The sequence below is a fragment of the Nicotiana tabacum genome, chromosome 19, assembly GCF_000715075.1.
Source record: "Nicotiana tabacum cultivar K326 chromosome 19, ASM71507v2, whole genome shotgun sequence".
Lineage (NCBI taxonomy): Eukaryota > Viridiplantae > Streptophyta > Magnoliopsida > Solanales > Solanaceae > Nicotiana > Nicotiana tabacum.
Window position 1 is genome coordinate 25,605,245 of NC_134098.1, and position 12,202 is coordinate 25,617,446.

Consider the following 12,202-nt stretch of genomic DNA (forward strand, 5'->3'; position numbering starts at 1 on the left):
AAATGCGGGTAGATATTTCAGGGAAAATTATTTTCAAAACTTAATGTAAGTCTCCCGCGGTGATATAAGGAAATATTGTGATTGTGATTGTGAAATGTGATTACGAGGCGGTACCTCGATTGTAATTCTTGTTGTTATATCTCATTTACCTCACTTGTATATGTCCACATTGTTTCCTTGATGTTCTCATTATGTGTTTCTTCCTTGTTGCATTTATTGCTTTATATTCAGTTGTAGTCTATCTTGTTGTATTTCCTTATTGCCTAATTTTCCTCGTTAACATTCTTAGACTGTATTGTACTTGTTCAATTTCTTTTTCTTATTCCAGTAGGTGTCTTGACTGTTCCTCGTCAATACTTCACTGAGGTTAGTCTTGATACTTACTGGGTACCATTGTGGTGTACTCATACTACGCTCCTGCACCATTTTTGTGCAGATCCAGATACTTCATACTAGGCTAGGCACTAGTGAGTAGAGCTTCCAGATCATAGACTTCGAGGTATACCTGCCGGCGTTCGCATGCCTCAAAGTCACCCTCTGTCCTTGTTTTCTATGCATACTCTTTATTTAGATAGTGATGTATTAGGGATGTTTCAGTATACTCGTGTAGAGCTTATGACTCAGTCTCACCAGATTTTGGGAGTTATTGTCAGTTGTATTGTGGAGTTCTTTTATGATAGCTGGTTGACTTAATTTTGAAGATTATTTTATTATTTCCATTATTTCTTAATGTTAGGCTTACCTAGTCTTAAAGACTAGGTGCCATTACGACATCCTACGGTTAGAGATTGGGGTCATGACAGATATGCGGTTGCACATTGGACCACGAAGTTGCCCTCAAAATTAAGCTTCTCCTAGTTTACTCTGCGAGGGCTCTACGGCCAACGGAACAGATCTGCTATCACGAAATGGACCAAAATTGCCATTTTTCTGCAAATTGTCCACCAACTCCACAATGCATTGCACAACCCAAGATAGTCGTGAAAAATTATCTATAACACTCCGAACACATTTGCCTACCTCTACACCATAAAACCTTAAATTCTTGACAAAATTTTATGGGACCTAACAGTTCTATAATCAGATAGAGTGAGAGCCTTATTTCTTGACATGAAGAGGTGTATGGAAATGTTATTTGGGGGTGGGGTGTGGCATGATTGTGTGTATAGAGTTATAGTATTTTGGTGGATTATTCAGATGTGATGCCCATGACGGAGTGAGGGCCAATGAGGACGGGTCAAGCAGGACTGGCAGACTTCTAGGCTGGCAAGCTTCTAAAGGTTGGGTGCACATGTCACAGTGGAAAATTCACATCGTAATGGGAGAGAAATGTGAAGAGCTATACAAGGCATGAGCTAAGTTCACATGGTACGCGCGTTTTGGGTGCTCGAGATGGCGTAGCCCAAAAAAACAAATCCGTGAGGGTTTCGGTTCAAAGGGGACAATACATGCCATGGGTTTAGGTCATGACATCAGATTTCAGAAGTGTGATGATTCTCTTAATCTTGAGGTTTAGAGGTTCCAATTTTAGAGGTAAAATAGTTTTGGGTAGGGTAATGATAGTGTATCAATGGTCGAAAGTTTGGATTTGCATATTTGGTGTAGGTGATCTTGGGATGTTAGTGTCTGATGGGACAAATGGCCAGTAATATGTGTGATGGATAGGTTATACTTGGGGTATAGTGGAATGTATCTCATAAATCATGGATAAAGAGTGTGATAAAGGCGTAGCGAGAGTTTTGTCGTTATGCTTGTGACAGTGATCATGTTCAATAAATGCTTTAGGAGTTGGCAAATTTGGATATTCGATGCTTTTGGGTTCCACAAGGTTATAATGCATCATGTGTGACTTGTTTAGATGAAGGATCATGGGAGAAAAGATATTAGTGTGGTTTCTTGTTAATTTAGTCGATAATGGGTTGTATCTATATTTGTGATTCAGATTTCAGAGATCGTTGAGAAATGGTTATTATGATCTCAATGAGTTATTGAATTAATCAGTTGCTTTTTTTCAGATTTGTCGCTTCTGAGCAAATGTTGATGTCAAGCATAACAAGTCTATTTGGATATATTTCTGGAAACTGACGTGGTTTGTTTGTTGAGTAGTTCGTACTCGATGAGGCAAAGCTAGTAGAGTTAAAATTGTTGTAAATGAACTCAGACAAGATCAATTTTAAGTGAGAATGCTTTCAGATATCTTAGATCAAGCAATGTCTACTAGCGGGTATGAGAAATTCATGAATTATCACTACATAGATTGGTTATGAGTTGCTACAGGCTTCGTTTTATCACTATGTGAGTTGTGAAGATTTAGAAGAAGGATATATTTGAGTTATACCATTTTGTTGCCTAGTTGGCACGAGCCATTACTGTAGTGTAAAGATATTGCTATAATTATAAGATTTATGCTCTATTGCAGGGGATTGCGATTGAGTGGTTAATATATGTCAAGACATAAATTATCCGGACTGAAATGATGAAATATATGAGAAAAGGGACTTATGAAGAAGTCCAAGTGTTAAAGATGAGCTTACAAGTTTGTAAGCTTGATTGGACAAAGAAATTCTCAAAAGAGTCATGCGAATGGTATTATCTTTGTGATATGGTCATGAAATCGTTGTTGGTAAGGTGTATGATCAGTTTATATAAATATTTGATGGTTTTAGAATGACTTTTGGCATATTCGAGGACGAACATTTGTTTAAGGGGGAGAACATGTAACGATCCAACCGGTTCTTTTGAGTTATAGAACTCCATTCCCCTATTTGATATTTCTCGTAGGTGCATTTGATGACTCATCACTTGCAGGTATGAGTGGTTTGATTCTCAAGGGTTTCAGGAGAGTTTTGAAACATTTAGTTCCTAGTTTGAGGCTTAAACTTGAAAGAGTTGACCAAGATCTGACTTTTAAGTAAATAGGCTCGGAATCAGATTCTGATAGTTCTGAAAAGTTAGTATGATGATTTTGGACTTATACGTATGTTGAAATTTGGTATTGGATGTTCCTAGAAGGTTTTGACTCTATCTGTTAAAAGTTGAAATTTTGAAGAACTTAAGAGTTCATGAGTTTGACCAAGAGTGGACATTGATGTTAATGGACACTGATTGGCATTTCGAGTCTTTGGATAGGTCCACATAGTTGTATTCAACTTGTGTGCGGAGTTTAGTTTCAACTTGAGGTGTTTAAGTATTATTCATATGCTTGATTAGAAGTATAAAGTCTTATGAACTTAAAAGAGTTTCAATATGTGATTTTGTCTTTGATTCTTAGATTTGATATTGTTTGTAGTGTTTCTATAATGGCCCGATTGATCGTTTTGTGTATTAGAGCATGTTCCCCTATTTTATGTTTCCTTTATGCTTGTTTGATGCTTTGTGACCTGCAGAGATGATTGGTTTGGTTTCACGATGGTTTGAGAGTGAATTGGAATACATAGTTCTATTTTTGAAAGCTTAAGTTGTAAGAGTTGACCAATATTTGACTTTTGGGTAGATGACCCTGGATTGTTGATTTGATAGTTCCTATACATTCATAAGGTGATTTTGTACTTGGGCATATGTTCGAATTTGAATTTGGATGATCCTAGAAGATTTTGGCTCTATATGCCGAATGTTGGCAATTTGAGGAATTGGAGAGTTTGTATGTTTGATCGATAGTTGATTTTGATGTTATAGGGTGTTTTTGATTGGTATTACGAGACTTTTGATAGCTGCGTTTGGTTGATGGAGCTTGTGTGGAAGTTTGGTTGAAATCCAGAATGTTTAGACATGATTCGGATGTGTTGGGCAAAGTTGGAAAGTTTTGAAGTTAAGAGATGGATTTTGATTTCAATTCTTGATTTAGATGTTATTTTTAATATTTTGAGAATTTGGATATGTTTGGATAAGGTATTAGGACTTGTTGGCATGATCAGATGGGGCCCCGAGGGGCTCCAGTGCATTTCGATATGCTTTTGAATCAATTTAGGATGGCTTGGTTTTGCTGGTGATGGTGTGTCACACTTATGGTGCTTGGTGCACAGCTGAAACGTCGCACATGCAAATTAGGTACAGAAGCGAAGTTGGACCCGAAGCTGGGAGACCGCACTTGCAGGGGTCCTGGAGCAGATACGGTATCGCGCCTGAGTGTGCGTTTGCGCATATGTGATTCCACAGATGTGGTGGGTTTGTCGTAGATGCCAGGTCCGCTTGTGGAGGAGAATCCCGCAGATGCGAGCTTTGGGTAAAAACAAATGAGCCCGCATATATGAGCTTAGTAGTCGTTGATGTGAAATGCTTGTCAGACTTATTATTTCGTGGGTTAGCTCATATTTCACTATTTTGAGTTTTGCAGCTCGAGAAGTGTTTGAAGGGATTTGCACTATCACTTTGAGGGTAGGTGATTTTTTCTTTATTTTGATTATATATCTTGTTTTCCCATGGATTTATACACTTAGAGAATGGAATTTGAAAGAGCAATTTGGGGTTTTGTCTACTATTTAAAAGACTATAATTTGGGGATTTGAGTACGATTTTGACTCGATTTTGGAAACTAATCACATATTTGGACTCGTAAGGTTATGGGTAGTCGGAATCTACCCCTAGAATCGGGTTTTGACTATGTGGGCCTAGGTTGACCTTTTGGAATTTGCTTAAAGATTAAAACTTTATTATATGGAATTAATTCCTACAAATTTGTTTGATGTTATTGAGTTATATTTGACTAGATTCGAGTCGTTTGGAGGTGGATTTAAGAGTAAAATCTATTTTTGAAGGTTGAAGCTTTACTGGGTGGAGGTTAGTATCTTGTCTATCCTTGTACGACCATGCCAATCATTTTGAGTATTTTAGCTCCGTTTTTCCTGTTTGATGTTTTACATAGAAAATTTGTGGCTGCGTGACTTGCGGAGGGAGGGGGAGGGGGAGGGTTGGTTTGGATTTGAATGGGGACACTTAGTCCTTTGGTTGGAGGCTAAAGTTGTAAGAGTTGGTCGGAGTTCGACTTTTGTGTAGACGATTCCGGAATGGTATTTTGATGGTTCCGATAGCTTCGTATGATGATTTTGGACTTAGGCGTATTTCCGGATTTGGTTTTGGAGGTTCCTAGGTTGATTAGGTTCTAATTGGCAAAAATTTGGAAAGTTAAAGGTTTAGAAGGTTGTTAGGTTTGATCGAAAGTTGACCTTGTTGATATCGGGTTCAAATTGTGGTTCCGAGAGTTGGAATAGGTCCGTTATTTCATTTAGTACTTACATGCAAAATTCGAGGTCATTCCAAGTTGATTTGATGTGGTTCGACACGAGTTTTGGAGTTTGGAAGTTCATCAGTTCCAAAGTTGGAAGTTTAAGTTGCAAGAGTTGATCGAAGTTTGACTTTTATGTATACGACTCTGAAATTATGTTTTGATGGTTCCGATAGTTTCGTATGATGATATTGGACTTAGGCATATGTCCGGATTTGATTTTGGAGGATCCTAGGTCTATTTGGTTCTAATTGGCAAAAATTTGGAAAGTTAAAAGTTTGGAAGGTTGTTAGGTTTGACTGGAAGTTGTCTTTGTTGATATTGGATTGGAATTGTGGTTTCGGGAGTTGGAATAGGTCTGTTGTATCATTTGGGACTTGCATGTAAGATTTGAGGTCATTCTAAGTTGATTTGATATGGTTCGGCACGAGCTTTGGTGTGTTTGGACGGGGTCCCGAGGGCCTCGGGTGTGTTTCAGATCATTTCGGTTTGAGTTGGACTTGTAGAGATTTCTGATTTCTGGTATTTTCTCACCTGAGATAGAATGGTTGCAGCTGCGATTCCGCAAGTACGGGGAGGGCTCCATATAAGCAGACTAGGCTAGAGACAGGGGAAGACCGCAAATGCGGATAGCTGGGCGCTTGTCTCGAAGACGCATTTGTGATGAAGGACCGCAGATCTATGAACGAAGGTGCGATGGGTTGGCCGCAGAAGCGGAAGGTCTGGGAATTTAGTTGGACCACAGGTGCAGGCTCCTGTCTACAGAAGCGGAGCCACAGATGAGGTCAAGTAACCACATATGCGGTTTAGCTAGGAAGAATATTAATTTGAAGGGTTTTGGTTATTTCTCATTTTTGGAGTTGTGGAGCTCAGTGGGAGGAGAATTTTGGAGGGATTTTCGTCACAATTGAAGAAGGGGTAAGTGATCCTTACTTAATTTTGATTTTTGATATTGATTAACCATAGATTATTACACCTAATTTATATGAATTAGAGGTAGGATTTGGGGGTTTTTGGATTGTGATTTTGGAAAGTGAGATTTGATGATTTGAAGGTCGATTTGAGATTGGAATTGGATGAAACAGATATATTTGGACTCGTACTCGAATGAGTGTTCGAAATTTGTAATTTTTGTCGGGTTCCGGGAGGCAGGCCCGATTTGACTTTTTGAGTAGACTTTTTGACTTTTGTTCAAGATTGAAGCTTTATGGTTTGGGGTTATTTTCTATAGCTTATATTCATATTATTAAGTTATTTTGGCTAGATTCAATCCATATGAAGGTTAATTTAAGCGGGAACAAATTCTTAGAGTACTTATTTGGCTTATTTGAGGTAAGTATCTTGCCTAACCTTGTGTGGGGAAAATACCCTTTAGGTTCTAACACTAATTTGTTGATTTTTATGATGTGAAAAGTGACGTGTACATGAGGTTGCGAGCATGTATATGGGTACTATGTGTGGTTTTGACCGGAATAGACCGTAGGCTATTAATATGCCTTAATTTGATAATGAACTTTATATGAAACATGTTGAGACCACTTTATGACTATTTGATCTTGATCATTACATTGGTTTAGCCGTAGACATGCTTTATTTGAGGAACTCGGATGTAATTGGGCCTAATTTTTATGTATTATATGTGTTGGAAGAGGCATATATAAATAGGACGAGTATACATGTGTTTGCAATGGGTGAGGCATGCAGGTCGAACTAGCTTATTTACATCTTGTTGATTCTTGTATTATGACTTTTATGCTTTAATTAGATTGTGAAAACTTTTTGACTATTCCTATTCATGTTAATAGCTGTGTTGGGCTTGTTTTGATATTAGGTAGTAAGACTATTGAAATGTTGATTTGGCTATTGATGCCAAGTGATGACTATTTTCCATATGGCAAGTTAGGTTCAATCGCTCTTCTTGATATTGTTTGTGCTTCCCACCTTGCTTGGTACTTCTTTACATGTTTATGCTTGTTGAGGAAGAGTGAATTGCACGAAGGGTTTTTCCGTGCTTGTGAGGAAGAGTGATTATGAACGAAGGGTGTTTTCGTGCTTCTTTACATTATTACTATTGCATGAAGGGTGTTTCCGTGCTTGTGAGGAAGAGTGAATATGCACGAAGGGTCTTTCCGTGCTTGTGAGGATGGGAGTAAGAGCATGAAGGATGATGATGTGCCATTTGATTGTTATATCTTGTTTCCTTGCTTTTACTACACCGATCGAGAGCTTGGCTATGTTGTTTCATGGTTGTACTGCCAAATTATGTGGACTTGAATTGTTGTGAAAGACTTGTTTGGTGTTATTTGAGGTTATCATCATTATAATACCTAGTTACTCCTTTCATTATTCCTCGTATTATTTCTTCTTGATACTATACTAGGTATCTCTCTTGTTATCTATTTTTATATATACTTGCTACTTTTCTTGTTCTCTTGATTTTTATATCTCTTGTTATTTTTTCGTTACTTTACAATACAAGTTTATTTGTAGGTTTCTTATCTTAGCCTCATCATTACCTTATCGGGATTAGGCTTGACACTTACGAGGTACGTTAGTCGGTTGTACTCATACTAAAGTTTTGCACTTCTTGTGCGGATTTTGGCATTGGACCTAGTGGCACTCAGAGGGCGGATTAGCTTGCTTGGCTGTGGAGACTCGAGGTAGCTGCTGCACTCTTGTCCATAGGCCTTGATGTCACCCATCCTCTAGACTTTCTACTAGTTATTCGAATCATACGATGTATTTTTCATTTCAGACATTGTATTTAGTAATACTGTAGAAGCTCAGGTACTCGGTAACACCAGTTCTAGTGAGGTTTTAGATAGATGCTGGATTTATTCTTGTTATATTTTACTGAGTTTTATTATTATATAATGTTATTTTATGCCCTATATTGTTCCTTCATTTCTGTTATGTTTTGGCTTGCTTTGCAAGAGCTGTTAGGCTGATACATCCCCTTGGTTGGGAATTTGTGTCGTGAATTAGATAATTGTGGTTGTGTTTAAACCATGTATTAGACATTTTTGTTTATGATATTGGTTTTGGGAGTTATTTCGCGTTATTATATATTATGACTCGGTTAAAGACTTAATAATCTATTTTCATAATCATTGATTGAGTGTTGGCTTGCCTAGCGAGCAGGTTAGGCGCCATCACGACCTTTGGAGGGATTTTGGATCATGACAAGTTGGTATCAGAGCTCTAGATTCTAAGGGTCTCACAAATCACGAGTAGGACTAGTGGAGTCTTGCAGATCGGTACAGAGATGTTAGTATCTATTCGCGAGAGGCTATAGGGTATTAGGAAACTTTCCCTTTCTTAATTCCACATCATGCGTTGAATATTCTCTGAGTCTAAATCTTTCTCTTCTACTCTCTCACAGATGGTGAGAACGCGTGCTTCAGCAGCATCAATGGGTGACGGAGAGGAAGCACCACCGATTGTATCCGAGATAGGCAGGGCCCGGGGATGGACCAAGGCTCCCGTCAAGAAGGCACAGTCACAACTGGAGGTCGAACATCCACTAGAGCCCGGAGCCATGCCAGGGTAGTTGTAGCAGACCCACCTACAGATCAAGTGAAGGATGAGATTATGGATGAGCATGTTGAGGTTCTAGTACCCATTCAGCATCCAGAGGATTTTATTGCTTCCGTAGTATTTCAAGAGGCTTGGCCAAGACAGTCAACTTTATTGATGCATTGACCTAGGTTGGAGTGGTTCTAGTGGCCCCAGCCATATCTCAAGCTAGAGAGGGAGCTCAAACCCCTGTTACTCGTACCCATAGAATGCAACAACAAGGTTTCAAATGCCGGGGGTATTGCTAGTTAGTGGAGAGCAAAGCCTATCATAGCAGCTAGACTTGAGATTATGCCTGCTATGTCTATTAAGGAGCAGAAGAGGCTAGAGAGGTTTCAAAGGTTACATCCTCCTCTCTTTCATGATGACACTTTAGAGGATGCCCACGATTTTCTAGATCGATGTCATCAGATGCTTTGCAACTTGGGTTTCGTAGAGTCCAATGGGGTGGACTTAACAATATTTCAGCTGAGAGGAGCTGCCAGGAGGTGGTGGTAGACTAATGAGCTGGGCAGGCCAGCTAGTTCATCTCCTCTTACTTGGACTCAATTTTTTGCATTTGTTTCTTGAGAGGTACATCCCATTCACCACGAGAAATGAGTTGAGAAATCAATTTGAGCATCTTCATCAGGATCACATATCAGTAACTGAGTATGAGGCTAGGATCATAGAGTTGTCTCATTATACAACTTTCTTTATCCCCACTGAAGCAAAGAAGGTGTGGTAGTTTATTGATGGTTTGACTTATGGCATCAGGGTTGCTATGGCTCGAGAGTCAGAGATTAGGACTAATTTCCTTCAGGCCATAGAGATAGCTTGGAAGATCAAACCTATTCGCAGTCAGAGGAGAAAGGCCATGATGATAGATAAGAGCCTCATCATAGTTTCATTGGTATCTCATCTGGAGGTAAGGGTCAGTCTGGTAGAGGCCATCATGGTAGGCTCGCTTATTTTGCACAATATGTAACTCATGGTTCAGTGGCTCGACCAGCTTTTAGCATTATAGTTCCATCATCTTTTAGTGCTCTTACAATGAGTCGTACCGTGCTCCGTCTGTTCAAGGTTCTTCTAGTGGGTATTCATGTCATCAAGGATAGTTTCAGTCTCAACAGTCTCATTAAGTTAGGGGTTGTTATAAGTGTGGAGAGTTCGGCCATGTGATGAAGAATTGCCCCGAGCTTAAAAGAGGCACATCTCATCAGAATTTCCAGCCAGTAGTTTCTGCACCAATTTCATCACCCCATGCCCACTCAGCTAGAGGGGGAGGACATGCATCAAGAGGTCATCTTAGAGGAGGGGGCCAGGATGGTAGAGGTTAGATGGGTGGTGGTCAGGCCTGTGTTCTATGCTTTTTAGGGTAGACCCGAGGTAATAACCTTAGATACAATGATCACAAGTATGGTTTCGGTATGTCATAGAGATGTTTCTGTGTTGTTTGATCCGGGGTCTACTTATTCCTATGTATCACCATTTTTCTCCTTTATTGGATATGCTCATGGTTCGCCTGATATCCATTTTCATGTATCTACACCTGTTGGTGATTCTATTATGGTGGATCGTGTATATCGGTCTTGTTTGGTTACCATGGGGGGCTATGAGACTAGGGTTGATATTTTGTTGCTGAATATGGAAGATTTTGAGGTGATTTTGGGTATGGATTGTCTATCTTCATATCGTGATATTCTAGATTATCACGCTAAGACCGTGACATTGTCTATGCTGAGTTTACAAAGGTTGTAATGGAGGGGTTGTCTGGGTAATACTCCTAGTAGGGTGATTTTCTGAAGGCTCAACTGATGATTGAGGAGAGGTATTTAGCGTATTTGGCTTTTGTTAGGGATAATGACAGAAAATTGAAAGATCCAAACCTTCTTCTTCAGAGTGAAAATGGATGTGGCCAAATAGTGTTGAGACTCCTACTGTTGATCCAATTCCAATAGTTAGTTTCTAGATGTGTTTTATGTAGACCTATTAGGCATGCCACCCGATAGGGATATTGATTTTGGTATTGATTTAGTGCTGGGAACTCAACCCATATCTATTTCACTATACCGTGTGGCTCCAACTGAGTTGAAGGAACAGTTGCACGAGTTGTTGGATAAGGGATTCATCAGGCCGAGTGTTTCTCCCTGGGGTGCGCCGGTGTTATTTGTGAAGAAGAAGGATGGTTCTATAAGGATGCGTATTGATTATAGGCAGTTGAACAAGGTCCCTATAGATAACAACTATCCATTGCCTCATATTGATGATTTGTTTGATCAGCTTCAGGTTGCCAGGGTTTTCTTGAAGATTGACTTGAGATCGGGTTATCACTAGTTGAAGATTAGTGCTTCGGATGTTCATAAAATGGCTTTCAAGAGTTTTTAAGGGAAATATGAATTTTTGGTGATGTCTTTTGGTTTGACTAATTCCCCAAAAACTTTTATGCATTTTGATGAACAATGTGTTTCAACCTTATTTTGATCTTTTGTCATTGTGTTTATTGATGATATATTGGTATATTCCCATAGTAGGGAGGATCACGAGCAATATTTGAGGATTGTGCTTCAGATTCTGAGTGAGAAAAAGTTGTATGCTAATTTCTCCAAGTGCAAGTTTTTGTTGGACTCGGTGGTATTCTTGGGCCACGTGGTGTCTAGTGGTTGGATCAAGGTAGACCCACAGAAGATTGAGGCAGTCCAGGTTGGCTCAGACCTACTACAACTATAAAGATTAGTAGTTTCTTGGGTTTGGATGGCTACTATCGTCTCTTCGTGGAGGGATTCACATCTATTGTTGCTCCACTGACCAAGTTGACTTGAACGGTGCTCCATTCAGATGGTTTAATGAGTGCGAAGAGATTTTTTACAAGGTCAAGACATCCTTGATTACAACTTTAGTTTTTGTATTTCCCTTAGGATTGAGGATATATATTGTCTACTGTGATGCCTCACGCGTTGGCCTAGGTTTTGTGTTGATGCAAGACGGTAGGGCGATTTCCTGTGCGTCAGACCAGTTGAAGCTCCATGAGAAGAACTATCCAGTTCATGATCTGGAGTTAGCAGCTATTGTACATGCTCTCAACATTTGAAGGCATTACTTGTATTGTCACGACCCAAACCGATGGGCCATGACGAGTGCCCGAGTCCTACCTGTCGAATACCCCTAAGCATGCGTCTAAGATATAAACATGAATTATGGGTAGGTCATGAATAACATATGTCAATAAACTGCTGAATCACGTGAATAACATACGTGAGGAAAACATGTCCAAAAGACATATATACATATACATGCGGAATACGGTAGGGCGAGCCGACAAGGCTGCTATAGACAACTATATATCCAAAACTAGAAGCCGACAAGGCCATATACTATCCAACTATACATGACTGTCTAATAAGAGTGTACAACCGTATAAAGGAC